Here is a 16215-nt window from a genome sequence, read left to right as displayed (position 1 = left end):
TAAAGTGATTATGAAAGGAATCAGGACCAAAAACAACTGCTACATGTGGAGCTCTCAAATGGATGACCCCTCTAAGATAAGCACATCTGCGAGATGTCAGACAAGGATGTTACACCAAAACCTAAGATCTAACCTCAAAGAAGAGAAGGTCATGATGGCCCAAACATCTGAACATATAACTGGTGGTATGAAGTCTGAAGATAGTAAGAGCTTTGCTGGAACAGAGACACAAGGGACTATTGAGATAGATAAGATATCAGTTGAAAGCAACAATGCCCAACCAGGGTGGATGAAAATACTGATAATTGTCTACAATGTCACACTCGATGTTATGACATTGTATTATGACAACCTGTATGGTACACCTATGTCCAAAGATCATATTCAGCACAGCTGGACCAAGTACATTATTTGCTTTCATCACTCATGTAGAAAATATGTGGAAAACAAACCCATAGTTCTACATCATGAAATTCAACTAACCAACCGGACTGCAAAGGATTTGTATGATGTCCAACTGAAAGATGAAAAGGGAAAATTAGGGGCTTGGCTTCTTGAGAAAATATGGCAATTAATGTGGAGTAGAAAAGGCAAGAAAAATATTGTCTGCCCAATGAAAAGAAAAAGGCACATTAATAATGAATCATCTCCTAGTATTGGAAATAGCATGTATTTCATTAGCACGCCCTGCCTGAATACAATTTTTTCTATCTTCATCATTCTTCTCAGAGAACCTCTGCTAGGGCAAAAAAACTCTTCTCAGAAGTTCAACAACATGTCTCAATATCCATCAACATCAAGCTCAAAACCCTTCCATTCAAGAACCTCCTCCATGGAATTCTTAGATGAAGATTTGATGGACGTGACTCCTCTGCGTATGATACCAGGTGACGTCCAAGGTTCCTCTTCCATGGCCGGAGCTAAGCAAGGTAACACTCCAGAAAAATCTCTTGATAAAGAGGACATGCACTCTACTGGTCGAATAATAAGAAACCTAGTTACTAGGATACTGAATGAAGAGCATGGATTCAAGGATATCTTTACCCCTTTGTCCAGAAGGGACCCCTCTCCTGAGGTGGAAACCCAAACTGAGAAAGATGATGACTCATCTAAAACAGAAAAGGAAGTAGTTGTTGAGGGACTATGTTCTCTTGGAAAAAACTCTTCCAGTATGTCCCCTAATACTGCTCAGTACATTGAGGAAGAAAAGTCTGAGGAAGAAGATGACACGCTGGTCAATCTTGTGAAAACAAGTGTAGCTAATAGACTGAGAAAAAGGAAGAGTATGGCTGAGATAAGGACAGGTAGAAAAGAAAAAAGGGTTGCTGGAATAGGTCCCTCCAAATCTTGGAGTAAAGTAGTGGTCAGGAAGAAGAAAGAGAGTGAGAGTTATGTTACTCTTATTATCCAATCTTCTCATTTTCTCTCTGAATCTAATGAGAATGTCGAAGACGATGTCCCAGACATCTCCTCTGACAAAAGAAAGGCTGTGTGTGTATTTTTTGTTGCCTTTTTTGTTAATAAAATTAAAAAAGTCTTCCAACAAATTAGCTGTTGAGTATCCAGACAGATGGAGGTTTGTTACTCAAAGAAGGGTAGCGGTTGACTTGCTTGATTGGTTTATAACGGTTTGAATTTTCTTTGAAGAGAATGGTTTGATTTTGAAGAGAATTGGGGAAAGAGACTGTTGAAGTGAAGGAAGTAATGGAATTAATCAAGGCAACTGGGCTTATGAAAACTGTGACGCCTTCCTTGTGTTGTGTGTTTTTGTATTGCTCTGCCTCAATGCTATGAAGGGCTAGTCAAAGAATTCATTGTAAACATTCCTGAGGAGAGTTATGGAAAAAGCAGCAGGGAGGTTTGCAAAGTGGTTGTCAGGGGTAAGTATGTGAAACTTTCACCAACCATCATCAACAAGTTCCTAGGGAGAGGAACTGGTGGAGGGGTAGATCTAGAGACCACAGATAATGAGATTTGTAGGATGATCACAGTTGGGCAAGTTAAAGAATGGCCTAGTAGGAAACACCTATCTGCAAGTAAACTAACTGTCAAGTATGCCATCTTGCACAAGATTGGCTCAGCAAATTGGGTACCCACTAATCACATATCTACCATCTCCATTGCTCTTGGGAGGATCATTCATGCCATTGGAACTCAGATAAACTATGATTTTGGAAAGTTTGTGTTTGATCAAACCATCAGACATGCCTCCACCAATGCTGTAAAGTTGCCCATTGCATTCCCTTCCATCATTTGTGGCATCATCCTGAGTCAACACCCAAGAATCCTAAGTGCTAGTGATATTCCAAGCAGGAGGAAGACCCCTCTATCAATTCACTATAAGCTTTTTGAAGGTAGTCATGTCAATGATGTTGTCATGACATCTGCCAAAAGGGAACCTGCATCTAAAGGGAACCTAATTGACCAGCTAAGAGAAACCTGCAGGGAATTGGAGAATGGTATAAATGTGGCCAAAGCAAGAAAAAAAGCTTTGGAAACTCTCATTTATAGCCTGGAAAAGGAGGAGATAGAAAAAACTGGTAACACCTCACTCTCTCTCCCCTCTCCCCCTCCCCCCTCCCCCTAATCGGACTATAATGCAAAAGCACAGTCCTGTAACAACTCTGAAAGCTCTGATGGCTCTGAAGATGTGAAGAAGATGAAGAGATGAAGAAAAAGAAGAAGGCGAAGATGATACTTCATCCTCTGATTGATGGTTCCTCCTCTAGTTTGTTAAAGAATGAAGATTGTGGAAGTTGGTGCTGATTGGAAGGTTGATGTTTTTTTGTATTTTGTGGCAGTCCGTTTGATGCCTGTTATGTAATATTTAGGGCTCTTAAAGAGTTCCTTGAATTTGTTCATTATCTCAGCTTTCTACTGTGTATAATGATGGTGTGTACTTCCTGAATATTCTGTTCTAACATGCTTAATGTTATAACATCAGTCTTAACTTTCTCTGCTAGGCTAATAGACATTTATTTTGTCTGATTGGTCACCTTTGGTCAATTTTGACTAAAAAGGGGGAGAAGTGCTTGATATGGAAGTTGGATGTGGCTGAACAGAAGTACATCTATTATTGAAAGAAGTGCACAGGTGCTACTACAATATGTTTACAGATGTCAAACAGGATGTCTGATATGGTGCACAGGTGCTGATGTTAAAGCAGATGTCAGTATGACATTCTGGCTGGTACAGGTGCTGAAGTTACAGTAGCTGTTATTTGGTGAATGCACAATTTAGGGGGAGAAGAAGTACCCTTGTGCATTGTGCATTTGTGTGTCTTACTAGTTACATCCATAACTAGTAATTTTGTTGTTGTTGCACAGATTTAGGGGGAGGAGAAGTAAGAAGATAGGAGAAGTCCTTGCGTGGGAGAGATAGTTACCCTTGTGCATATGTGTATTACTAGTAGCCATAGCTAGTAATTGTTTTGCTTCTGCTGCTGATTAAACTACTGTTAAGTTGTTTAACTGCTGATAGTTTGCCTTGTGAACAAAAAGGACAGATATATGTTTTAGCCAAAATTTGCCAAAGGGGGAGTTTGTTGATTCTAAGTGTTGGCAGCAATTTTGGTAAAACAAAGAGTGTTCACAAGATGTCATGTGTGATGTCTTAACATGAGATATCCTATGTACCTGCTGGAGTTAAAGAACATGTGCAAGCAGGATTGTTTCAGAATGCCACATACAATGACAAGGCTTCTGATATTGGTTGTACCTGCTGGAGCTTAATGGAAGACATGTTCATGCAGGATTGTTTCAGATGACATACACAATGTCATGGTATCTGATATGGTTGTACCTGCTATAAAAGGAAATTGGATTATGCAGGATTTTTCCAGGATGTCAGACCCGATGTTATGACATCCTGTACACAGAACATTCAGTATGAATGTCTGGTGTTTTGTGATTGCACAATTAATGGCAATCATTGGTTGATTGAAGATATGGCTAGTTCGCGCATTCAATCAGGGATTTCAACCAGATTTACTTATTTTCCAAGGAGATCTATACAGCTGATATAAAAAGATTTGATTGGAAAATAGAGTTAGGGTTTTCAAGTTGTCCAAGTCCAGCAGATTGCTTCTATAAAAAGGGACTTAGAAAACCTGTTTGTACACACAAGCAAGACTGAGCGAAATTTAGAGAGAGAGCTAGGGTTTGTGTCTGTAGGTCATTCAAGTCATCCATTGATGATTGAATTGGACTGATTTGTCTTCTTGATCAAAGCTGTGAAGCAAGATCAAGAGTGTGTCTTCTTGATTGAAACTGTGAAGTAAAATCAAGAGTTTGTAATTGAAAAGTATTTTCTTTTCACAAGGGATTGTTGTTTAAGATCACGGGTGTGTGATTGTAAGGGAAGTGAGTGGGTTCTCATATCTAAGAGTGCTTAGGTAGAAGTTGCACGGGTAGAGATTAGGTGAGAAAGACTGTAACTTGTTGAAGTGTACGGATAGTCTTTGAACTAATTCTATTATAGTGAATTTCCTTCCTGGCTTGGAAGCCCCCATACATAGGTGAGTTGCACCGAACTGGGTTAACAATTGCTTGTGTGATTTGCTTTACAATTCTGTTTGATTATCCATTGTGTATTAACAAATATTAGTGTCGTGACATTACCTTCGACATCTTATATCTGATACCAGAATTTCAGATTGCACCGGGGTTTGCAGAATAACCTCAAGGTTTATAAGAGGCAGAACTGGTTCTTTGCCGATGAGTTCCCTTCAGTGTCCGGAGGTTGCTCTGACCTCTGTTAGCTCTTCTCTCACTATATTTTTCCTGCCAGGGTAATAGGAATAGAATGAAAATTTGTTTCACTGAAACTCTGAATTTATAACCTGATTTTTGTGGACCTGTGGGCTCAAATGAGAGAGGCCCAAGTCCAAAAAATTTCTGTTATATTTTATTTATTTATTTATTTTTCGTTCTTTTTTTTTAACATGTGGGTTTCGCCTAGCGAGCATGACAGCTCATGAACAAACTTTTGCTCCTTCAAGATTAACGTTTTGACTGACGAATAAACCCCATTTGAACCTGTTGGAAGTATCTCAAGCCATTCCCTTGTGTTGACTGATCCTCTAAATAGAACCCACAAGGTGTCTTGGATGATACTCAAGCTTCAAACAAAAGATGTTAGTGACACATTTTTGTGCTTTTGGTTAGTAAACAAAAGTAAGAGAAACAATGATGTATAATTCAAGCATGCTTGGTGATCTCAAACCAATCACAAGGAGTCCCACCCAAAGGCAAAGGGAACCAAGATGCTAAAGATCCTTGAGGCAATGCAAATGCAATGTTATGATGCCATGAGGGATCTTAGGGTCAAAATTGGGGTCTTACACTTTCCTTTCATTTTTTCTATTACAATAAAATGGCATCAATTTTTATGCACGCACTTTCTAAATAAACTGCATAAATCATAACATGCAGAGACACCACCGAGACCATTGATAACGACACTGCTACGATCTGGAATAATTTTGACTGTCCGATCTACCAAGCTGAAGAGAGAGTGGGGGAAGATTATGAACTCCCTGAAGAGTTGGCCCGATTACTCAGACAACAAGAGAAGGTCATTCAACCACACCAGGAGGACGTCGAAGTTATCAACCTGGGAACAGAAGAAGACAAGAGAGAAGTAAGGGTTGGCGCCGCACTTCAAGATGTCGTGAAGACAAGATTGATACAGCTCATCCACAAATATGATGATGTGTTTGCATGGTCATACCAAGATATGCCCGGATTAGACACTGGCATCGTGACCCACAAGCTTCCCCTTAAAGAAGAATGCTCTGCCGGCAAACAAAAGTTAAGAAGAACTCGATCAGATATGGCTCTCAAGATCAGAGAAGAGGTGAGAAAGCAGTTTGACACCGGTTTCCTGGAAGTCGCAAAGTACCCACAATGGGTTGCCAACATTGTACCGGTGCCGAAGAAAGATGGGAAAGTCCGCATATGCGTAGACTACCGAGACTTAAACAGAGCTAGTCCCAAAGACGATTTCCCATTACCTCATATTGATGTATTGGTGGATAATACAACTCAGTTCTCTGTATTTTCCTTTATGGGCGGCTTCTCTGGATACAACCAAATTAAAATGGATTCCGAGGACATGGAGAAGACCACGTTCATTACCCCTTGGGGCACTTTTTGTTACAAAGTGATGCCATTTGGATTAAAGAACGTTGGGGCAACATATCAACGTGCTATGGTGACTCTCTTTCTTGACATGATTCATAAAGAGATTGAGGTGTATGTTGACGACATGATTGCCAAATCCCAGACAGAAGAAGAGCACATCACTAACGTGGAGAAACTGTTTGCTCGTTTAAGGAAGTTTAGGTTGAGACTTAATCCTAACAAATGCACATTTGGGGTTCGATCTGGGAAGCTTTTAGGCTTTATTGTAAGCCAAAAGGGAATTGAAGTAGATCCCGACAAGGTTCGAGCCATTCAGAACATGCCTGCACCGAGGACTGAGAAGGAAGTTCGCGGTTTCTTAGGAAGACTGAATTACATCGCCAGGTTTATCTCTCACCTTACTGCCACATGTAAACCAATATTCAAGCTTCTAAGGAAGAATCAAGGCATAGAGTGGAATGACGACTTCCAAACAGCCTTCGATAAAATCAAAGAATACTTACAAGAGCCGCCAATTCTGATGCCCCCTGCTGAGGGGAGACCTCTCATCATGTATTTAACAGTGCTCGACGAGTCCATGGGTTGTGTATTGGGACAACAAGATGAGACTGGTAGAAAAGAGCATGCCATATATTATTTGAGCAAGAAGTTTAATGATTGCGGGACCAGATATTCATTACTCGAGAAGACTTGTTGTGCACTCGCATGGGCCGCTAAGCGTCTTAGGCAGTACATGCTAACTCACACGACTTGGTTGGTATCTAAAATGGATCCCATCAAGTACATATTCGAGAAACCAGCTCTTACCGGTAGGATTGCCCGATGGCAGATGTTGTTATCAGAATATGATATTCAGTATGTTGCACAAAAGGCAATCAAAGGAAGCGTATTAGCAGACCATCTTGCTCACCAACCGCTAGAGGATTACCAACCTTTGAAGTTTGACTTCCCAAATGAGGACATTATGGCTGTTAAGGATACTGAAGACTCCGAACTAGAGGAAAGTCTTGAGCCAAAAGCAGGTTGGACTCTCATGTTCGATGGAGCTTCAGATGCAATAGGTCATGGAATTGGGGCAGTGTTGATGTCTCCCAAGAATTTCCATCTGCCGTTCACCGCAAAGCTTTGTTTCACTTGCACCAATAACATGGCCGAGTATGAAGCTTGCATACTAGGGTTGGAAGAAGCTATCGAGTTGAAGATCAAGGTGCTGGAAGTATTCGGGGATTCCGCTTTAGTGATACATCATATTAGAGGTGGTCGGGAAACAAGACATGCTAACCTAATTCCATATTGGGATTACATGATGAAGTTACTCCAAAAATTCGACAAAATCACTTTCTCTCATATTCCTCGAGAAGAGAATCAGATGGTCGATGCCTTAGCAACCTTGGCTTCCATGTACAAGTTAATATGACCCAACCATCAGCCTCACATTGAAATTAGGCATTTTGATGAAACCGCGCATTGCCTGACGACAACAGAAGAGCCAGATGGTAAACCCTGGTTCTTTGACATCAAACAGTATCTAGAGAAGAGGGAATACCCGACAGAGGCCTCTAGTCTGGATAAAAGGACCCTCCGGAGGTTGGCATCGAAGTTCCTTTTGAATGGGGAGGTATTGTACAAGCAGAATTATGACATGGTTTTGTTGAGGTGTGTGGACAAACATGAAGCTAATCAACTTATGAAGGACATACACGAAGGGTCCTTCGGCACACACGCAAATGGGCACACCATGGAAAAGAAAATCCTAAGGGAGGGGTACTACTAGTTAACGATGGAAGCTGACTGTTAACATTACACCAGAACATGCTACAAATGCCAAATCTATGCTGACAAAGTACATGTACCGCCTACCCCGCTGAACGTTATAGCATCACCTTGGCCTTTCTCTATGCGGGGAATCGACATGATCGAGATGATAGAACCCGAATCATCTAATGGACATAGATTTATCTTGGTGACCATAGACTACTTTACCAAATGGGTTGAAGTCGCATCTTATGCGAATGTCACGAAGCACGTAGTCACTCGTTTCTTAAAAAATAACATCATATGTCGATATGGGATTCCCAACAAAATCATCACTGATAACGGGTCCAATCTCAACAACAAGACCATGGAGGAGTTGTGCACAACGTTCAAGATCGAGCATCACAACTCATCACCATATCGACCTAAGATGAATGGGGCTGTTGAAGCTGCGAACAAAAATATTAAGAAAATCATCCAAAAGATGGTTGTCACGTACAAGGATTGGCATGAGATGTTACCTTTTGCGTTACACGGTTATCGTACGTCGGTACGAACTTCAACAGGGGCAACCCCTTATTCCTTAGTATACGGCATGGAAGCAATTCTCCCTATAGAAGTAGAAATTCTCTCGATGAGAGTATTGATGGAGGCTAAGTTAGACGAGGCAGAATGGGTTCAATCAAGGTTCGACGAGCTCAACCTTATTGAGGAGAAACGCTTGAAAGCGTTAGGTCACGGTCAACTCTATCAGAGGCGTCTTAAGAAGGCATTTGACAAGAAAGTTCGTCCTAGGGTGTTTCAAGAGGGGGATTTGGTGCTGAAGAAAATCTTGCCCATTCACAAGGACTCCAGGGGGAAATGGACACCAAATTATGAAGGTCCATTTGTGGTAGTTAGAGTTTTTTCGGAGGCGCTCTGATCTTGGCAACTATGGACGTTGATGAATTGCCACTTCCCACCAATGTTGATGCTGTTAAAAAGTACTTTGCCTAAAAAAATGGAATAATAAAAGTCGCTAAATCGAAAACCTAAAAGGGAGATTTAGGCAAAAATGGCTATCTCGGTGGATCGAAAACCCGAAAGGGCGATCCAGGCAAAAATTAGGGATAAAAATAAAAAAGGATTGACCCGTTGAGTTGAAAACCTGAAAGGGCGGCTAAGGCAAAAATGGGTATCCCAGTGGATCGGAAACCCGAAAGGGAGGTCCAGGCAAAAGTTAGGGATTAATTCCAAGGCAAAGAACTGTACTTTCAGGAAGCTAGCATGTCCCTCGAGGATAAAGAATCAATCTACCTGACTTTTTTCCAAAGCAACGTACTCAGACTATCAAAGACATAAGGATCATGGCAGTGTGGAGACTCAATAGGAACTCAATTTCATTGTCGTCTTATTTCTATGCACATCAATTACCTCATTTAGGAATTGCATCTTTATGTACAATCGCCCATTCAAGGGTCAAATCAATAAAAGAGAAATTTTCTCGGCAAAAGTTATGCCCAAAATTATTTTGTATTTTATCTGTTTGTTTGCAAAACACCTTTATTTTTTATAAACATCACTCTTAAAGATTTTTGAGAAAATAAAGACACATAATTGAATGAAGTGATAAAATTACTTTTGAAATAGTAAAAGGGTAAATCTCATAGCCCCCAAGTTTGTTCCTATTCTTTATGGAGGTGTATAGCCGTTTGCAGACACCTATGTATGTTTCAATTGCTAATCAAATACCTCTCATAGATATACTCATGGTATAGCCAAACCAGGGCAAGTCTCCAGTGCATTTCCAGCAAAAATATTAATAAATTGTGGTTGAAGTATCGCGTGTTGAAAAGTCTGAACCCTTCAATAGCTTGGAGCGACCCAAACATATTCCCAAAATTACCTAGTGGGGCATCAAAACTTGATCTCCATTGGTCACCCCGATAACAAAAGTCCACACTATTGGCATCATTCCCCAAAGCAAAAACGCCTTAACCGGGGCATAACCCAACTACCCATTTGCATACCCGCATACATCACATGCGCCATGTGCATCAATTACATACATAATCTTCTTACCAAATAGGAAAATTCACCAAGAAATAATCATACCAATCATTGGCATACATATGCATAGCCTTATACGATTCCCATTCCTGTATGCACAACCAAATATCCCCAGCAATTGCATACTTGAATGCATCTCATGCATCACCCCATGCATAGTATTGCCACCCAAAATGGTGCATCATGCAACAAGAAAAAACATAACAAATATCAAGATTCGGGGTTATTCAGGTGTATCTCGGACTTTCTTCATCCAATTCAACGGAGTTATTATCCTGCATGGGCTTGTGGAATTATTTCTCCGCTAGCTATTCTTCAACATTATGGTTGATAGTGATATTCCCAGCATTTTCTTTGCTATCATTTCTCCCCAAGCAGAGGTTACCCTATAAAGTCTCTTATGAGTTTTTTCCCCTGTAGAGCATCTCTAGTAAATCTCCTCCAAAAGGAGTCCTTTCTAAAAATATTTACCCCCAACAGACGAACATTTGAGATACTATTTCATTTATCTGAAGAATCTCATTTCTCTGTTTGAGATGTTGCTTTATCAATATGAAGAGTCTCATTAATTTCTTTAGAGATACTGCTCCAGTATCCTCGAAGAGTCTTATATTCAATTAAGACATCATTCCTTTGGTCTGTAATATCTTAATTCTTTCAGATAAGATGCTGCTTCGACTCGATACAGAGAATCTCATTTTTTGCTGTTTGAGATGCTACTTCATCAATATGAAGAGTCTCATTCCAAATTTGTTTTGAGATACTGCTCTAATATCCTCGAAGAGTCTTAGATTCAATTAAGACATCATTCCTTTGGTCTGGAATATCTTAATTCTATCAGATAAGATGCTTCTTCGACTCGATACAGAGAATCTCATTTTTTGTTGTTTGAGATGCTACTTCATCAATATGAAGAGTCTCATTCCAAATTTGTTTAGAGATACTGCTCTAGTATCCTCGAAGAGTCTTAGATTCAATTAAGACATCATTCCTTTGGTTTGGAATATGTAACACCCCTTTTTCTATCCCAAAATACTTAACATATAATCAAGTAAATAAGCACGCATATAAACAAAAGGGCGTCACATCGATGTTTTCAAAAACTAAAAGCTTTCAAAAAACAACATCATTCATAATCAATATATAATACACCTGGTCATTTAAAATAACACATTTCCATTATCATGAATATTCAAGAATATGCGTTCGCAGCGGAAAATAATGAATACTCATGTATTTCATAAAATGATCCATGTCCCATACCATGATCATCTCTCAACAATCACATCAAGATAAAATAAAACAAGTAATAACGTAATGCATATCCAAATAAGATATTAGTTCAATACATCTAATCTACCCAGTGTTACATGACCAGAGCATTGACTCACTCCTTAGTCTCTAAACTGAAACACGGAAACTCTCCAGCTAAAGCTCGAGCGAGCTACCGTCCACTTACTTTAGCAATACTACTCTTGAGTATCTGCACGATGCCCATGTAAAGGCAACATTCAAACAGAAAGGGTGAGAATTCAAATCATTATGAAAAAGTATAATAAGGCACAATGATTAAATCAACAATTAAAGGAATCCATCACACTTCATATAACCATGTAAATAATATTAACCAACATTTATTTCACATATTTCAAACATCCATCAAAACTCAAGGAGTACAATATTAAAATCCAATACTATATTCCCAACTATACACATAACGATAATTATCACATAATCACATATTTTGCCAAGTTATGTATCCAAATATCACCAAATTCAATTACCATATCACAATCACAACACTGCATACACTCAATTATCACTTAACTCTAATGTGACTCAATACAAGACATGTGACTCTATGCATGCGGTACCTCAATGTGAACCCAATGTTTCACCGCTTTCCGATTCAATATCTAAAATTCAAGCCACGCTTCCGATCCGGACAAGATCAAAGCCACTACGCCTATTTCCAATTAAGGATCAACGTCTATATGGACCCAACGTTCCACCGCTTTCCGATTCAATATCTAGAATCCAAGCCACTACGTCTATTTCCAAATAAGGATCAACATCTGCTACGCCTATTTCCATTCAAGGATCAATGTCTAATACCATGTGAACCCACAGTTTCATTGCTTCCACCATGAAGTCGACCATGCCATGAATGAATGTACAAATACCAACACATATGCAATTAAGATCATCTCTACCATCTTAACATTCCATATATCATCATAATTCAACTCTATGAATTATCCACCAATGGTACATATACACATTCATAAAAATATATCATTCATAAATAGGCAATTAAGATCATATCTACTATCTTAACATTCCACATATCACCATATATAAACTAATTATCAAGTATGCATAATTAGATTTCATTCAAAGATGATCACAACTTTTAAAATCTCATTTTTCATTTTTCACAACAAGTAACCGGTTAACGCTCGGTGGGTAACCGATTAACATAAAACAAAATTAATTTCCTGTGCAGATTTTCAAGCAAGTAACCAGTTAACGCTCGGTGGGTAACCGGTTAACATAAAAACAGAATCACAGATTTTTAAGCAAGTAATCGGTTAACGCTCGGTGGGTAACCTGTTAACACAAAAACAAAATCAATAGATTTTTAAGCAAGTAACCGGTTAACGCTCGGTGGGTAACCGGTTAACACAAAAACAGAATGCAGAATTTTCTGCGTTTTTCATCGTTCGAGGACTTCCGGACCTCCGATTTCGATTCCGTAAAAAGCCAAACATTCAGAAAATTATAACTCATATAATACTCTAAGTATATAACATTAATTTGTAGTTTTAACACAATCAAATCATCACAAATCGAGAATATTCATCAAGACCTAACCATTCCAAAACCATGAAAATTAGGGATTTCAACCTAAACATGTTTCTACCCATTGACCCAATCATACTAACCCATAATAATAAGGATTCCCCCCTTACCTCTTCAATTTTCTGGAAACCCTAGCTTCTCTCTTGTTCTTCCCCTCTTCTCCTTACTTTTCTCTTCTCTTTCTCTATTGTTGTCAAATGATCAAATAAATCTTATTCTCCCTCTCCTCTTACTATTTATATTAGTATTCTATTTGGGCTTAAATCATGATCCATCTAATTTAATTACTAGGCCAAATAAAACCTAATATTTAAATGTCGCTATTTAATTCAAATAATTAAACTATTCAATATGCACACCAAGTTAATTAATTCAATTATTTAATTATATCTCATAACAACTAAATAATTAATTAATACACCAATTCAATTAATATAATCAATTATTATACTACCTAACAACCAATTAATTACTTAACACTCCAAATAATTAAATAAAATATAATAATAATAATAATATAAGAATTAATTACTAAAATTGGGTTGTTACAACTCTCCCCCACTTAAAAGATTTTCGGCCTCGAAAATTTACCTCAAACAAACAACTCCGGATACGATTCCTTCATCTTATTCTCGAGTTCCCAAGTAATATTGCCATTGGCGACTCCGTCCCATATCACCTTCACCAAAGCAATCTCCTTACCACAAAGCTTCTTCACTTCCCGATCTTCAATTCGCATAGGTGATGTATCGGCCGTCAAATTATCCCGCACTTGAACATCATCTAATGGAACAACATGCGATGGATCCGCAATGTACCTCCTCAATTGAGACACATGGAACACATCATGAAGATTAGAAAGTGATGGTGGTAATGCAATCCGATATGCCACTTCACCTACCCTCTCGGAAATCTGATAAGGATCAATGAAACACGGCGTCAACTTACGCGACTTCAAAGCTCTACCAACACCCGTTATTGGGGTAACTCGAAGAAACACATGCTCATCCTTCTCAAACTCAAGAGCTTTCCTCCTCTTATCATGATAACTCTTTTGACGACTCTGAGAAGCCTTCATCTTCTCTTGAATCATCTTAATCTTATCCGTAGTCTCTTGAATCAACTCGGGTCCAACCACAACACTCTCTCCCGATTCGTACCAACACAAAGGAGTTCTACACCTTCTACCATAAAGAGCCTCAAAAGGTACCATTCCAATACTCGAATGGAAACTGTTGTTATACGTAAACTCAATCAAAGGCAAGAAACTATCCCAATTTCCTCCTTGTTCCAAAACACAAGACCTCAAAAGATCTTCAAGTGACTGAATAGTCCTCTCCGTCTGACCATCAGTTTGCGGATGACATGCCGAACTCAAATGCAACTTCGTACCCAAAGCACTTTGCAAACCTTCCCAAAATCTCGAAGTGAACCTCAGATCTCTATCCGAAACAATGCTCGACGGAATACCATGCAAACACACAATCCTCTCGATGTACAACTTAGCAAGTCTCTCCATCGAATAATCCATCCTCATCGGAATAAAATGAGCATATTTCGTCAACCTGTCCACAACGACCCAAATCGCCTCACAATTACTCAATGTTCTCGGCAAGCCCGAAACAAAATCCATAGAGATACTATCCCACTTCCACTCGGGAATAGATAACGGTTGCATCAAACCAGACGACTTTTGATGTTCAATCTTTGACTTTTGACAAGTCAAACACGAATACACAAATTCCGCTACATCCTTCTTCATACCTTGCCACCAAAACATCTTTCTCAAGTCTTGATACATTTTAGAAGCACCAGGATGAATACTCAAACCACTTCTATGCCCTTCCTCAAGAATCCTCTTTCTCAAATCCGCAACATCCGGAACACAAACTCGATCACGACACCTCATGATACCATTCTCATCAATCCGAAAGTCACTGCCTTTTCCTTGATTAATCAATGTCATAACATCGACTAATTTCAAATCTGACTTCTGACCTTCTCTAATCTCGTCAAGAATGCCACACGTAAGCTTCAACATCCCAAGCTTAACACACGAAGACGTCGCTTCACAAACAAAACTCAGATCTCTAAATTGCTCCAACAATTCTAACTCTCGAATCATCAACATGGACATGTGCAATGACTTCCTACTCAATGCATCGGCTACAACATTCGCCTTTCCAGGATGATAATTCAAACCAAAATCATAATCTTTCAAGAATTCCAACCATCTCCTTTGCCTCATGTTCAATTCCTTCTGATCGAACAAGTACTTCAAACTCTTGTGATCACTAAACACGTCAAATCGCGATCCAAACAAATAATGTCTCCAAAGATTCAACACAAACACAACGGTGGCCAACTCTAAATCATGCGTCGGATAATTCCTCTTGTGAACTTTAAGTTTCCTTGAAGCATAAGCTATTACTTGCCCTTTTTGCATCAAAACACCTCCCAAACCCAACAAAGAAGCATCACAATACACCACGAAAGTTTCTAACGGATCCGGTAAAATCAAAATAGGAGCCGTAGTCAATCTTCTCTTAAGCTCTTGAAAATTTGCTTCACACTGCGAAGTCCAAATGAAAGCTTTACCTTTCCTATTCAACTGCGCCAATGGTAACGACAACATAGAAAATCCTTCAATGAACTTCCTATAATAACCAGCCAAACCAAGGAAACTTCGAATCTCAGCAACAGACTTAGGAGCTTCCCATTGAGATACAACTTCAATCTTCGTAGGATCCACAGAAATACCACCACTCGAAATCACATGTCCAAGAAAACTTACTTCACTCAACCAAAACTCACATTTAGAGAGTTTAGCAAACAACTTCCTCTCTTTCAACACCGATAACACAACCTTCAAATGTTCGGCATGATCCTCTTTACTCTTGGAATAAATCAATATATCATCGATGAACACAACCACAAACTTATCCAGATAATCATGAAAAATTCTATTCATATACTCCATAAATACACCAGGTGCATTAGTCACACCAAAAGGCATCACTGAGTACTCGTAGTGATCGTACCTTGTCCTAAAAGCAGTCTTTTGAATATCCTCAGCCTTTACACGAATCTGATGATACCCATACCTTAAATCAATTTTGCTAAACACACAAGCTCCAACCAGCTGATCCATCAGATCGTCAATCCTCGGAAGTGGATACTTGTTCTTAATCGTCACTTTGTTCAGTTGTCTATAATCAACACATAATCTCATAGAACCTTCTTTTTTCTTGACCAACAGAACAGGTGCACCCCACAGCGACACACTAGGACGAATAAACCTTTTCTCAAGCTAGTCTTCAAGTTGACTCTTCAACTCTTTCAACTCAGAAGCAAACATTCTATAGGGAGCAATCGATACAAGACTAGTTCCAGGAACTAAATCAAT

The sequence above is a fragment of the Lathyrus oleraceus genome, chromosome 7, assembly GCF_024323335.1.
Source record: "Lathyrus oleraceus cultivar Zhongwan6 chromosome 7, CAAS_Psat_ZW6_1.0, whole genome shotgun sequence".
NCBI classification, from domain to species: Eukaryota; Viridiplantae; Streptophyta; class Magnoliopsida; order Fabales; family Fabaceae; genus Lathyrus; species Lathyrus oleraceus.
The sequence above is the reverse complement of the archived record's forward strand: the minus strand, read 5'-3'. Positions refer to the sequence as shown.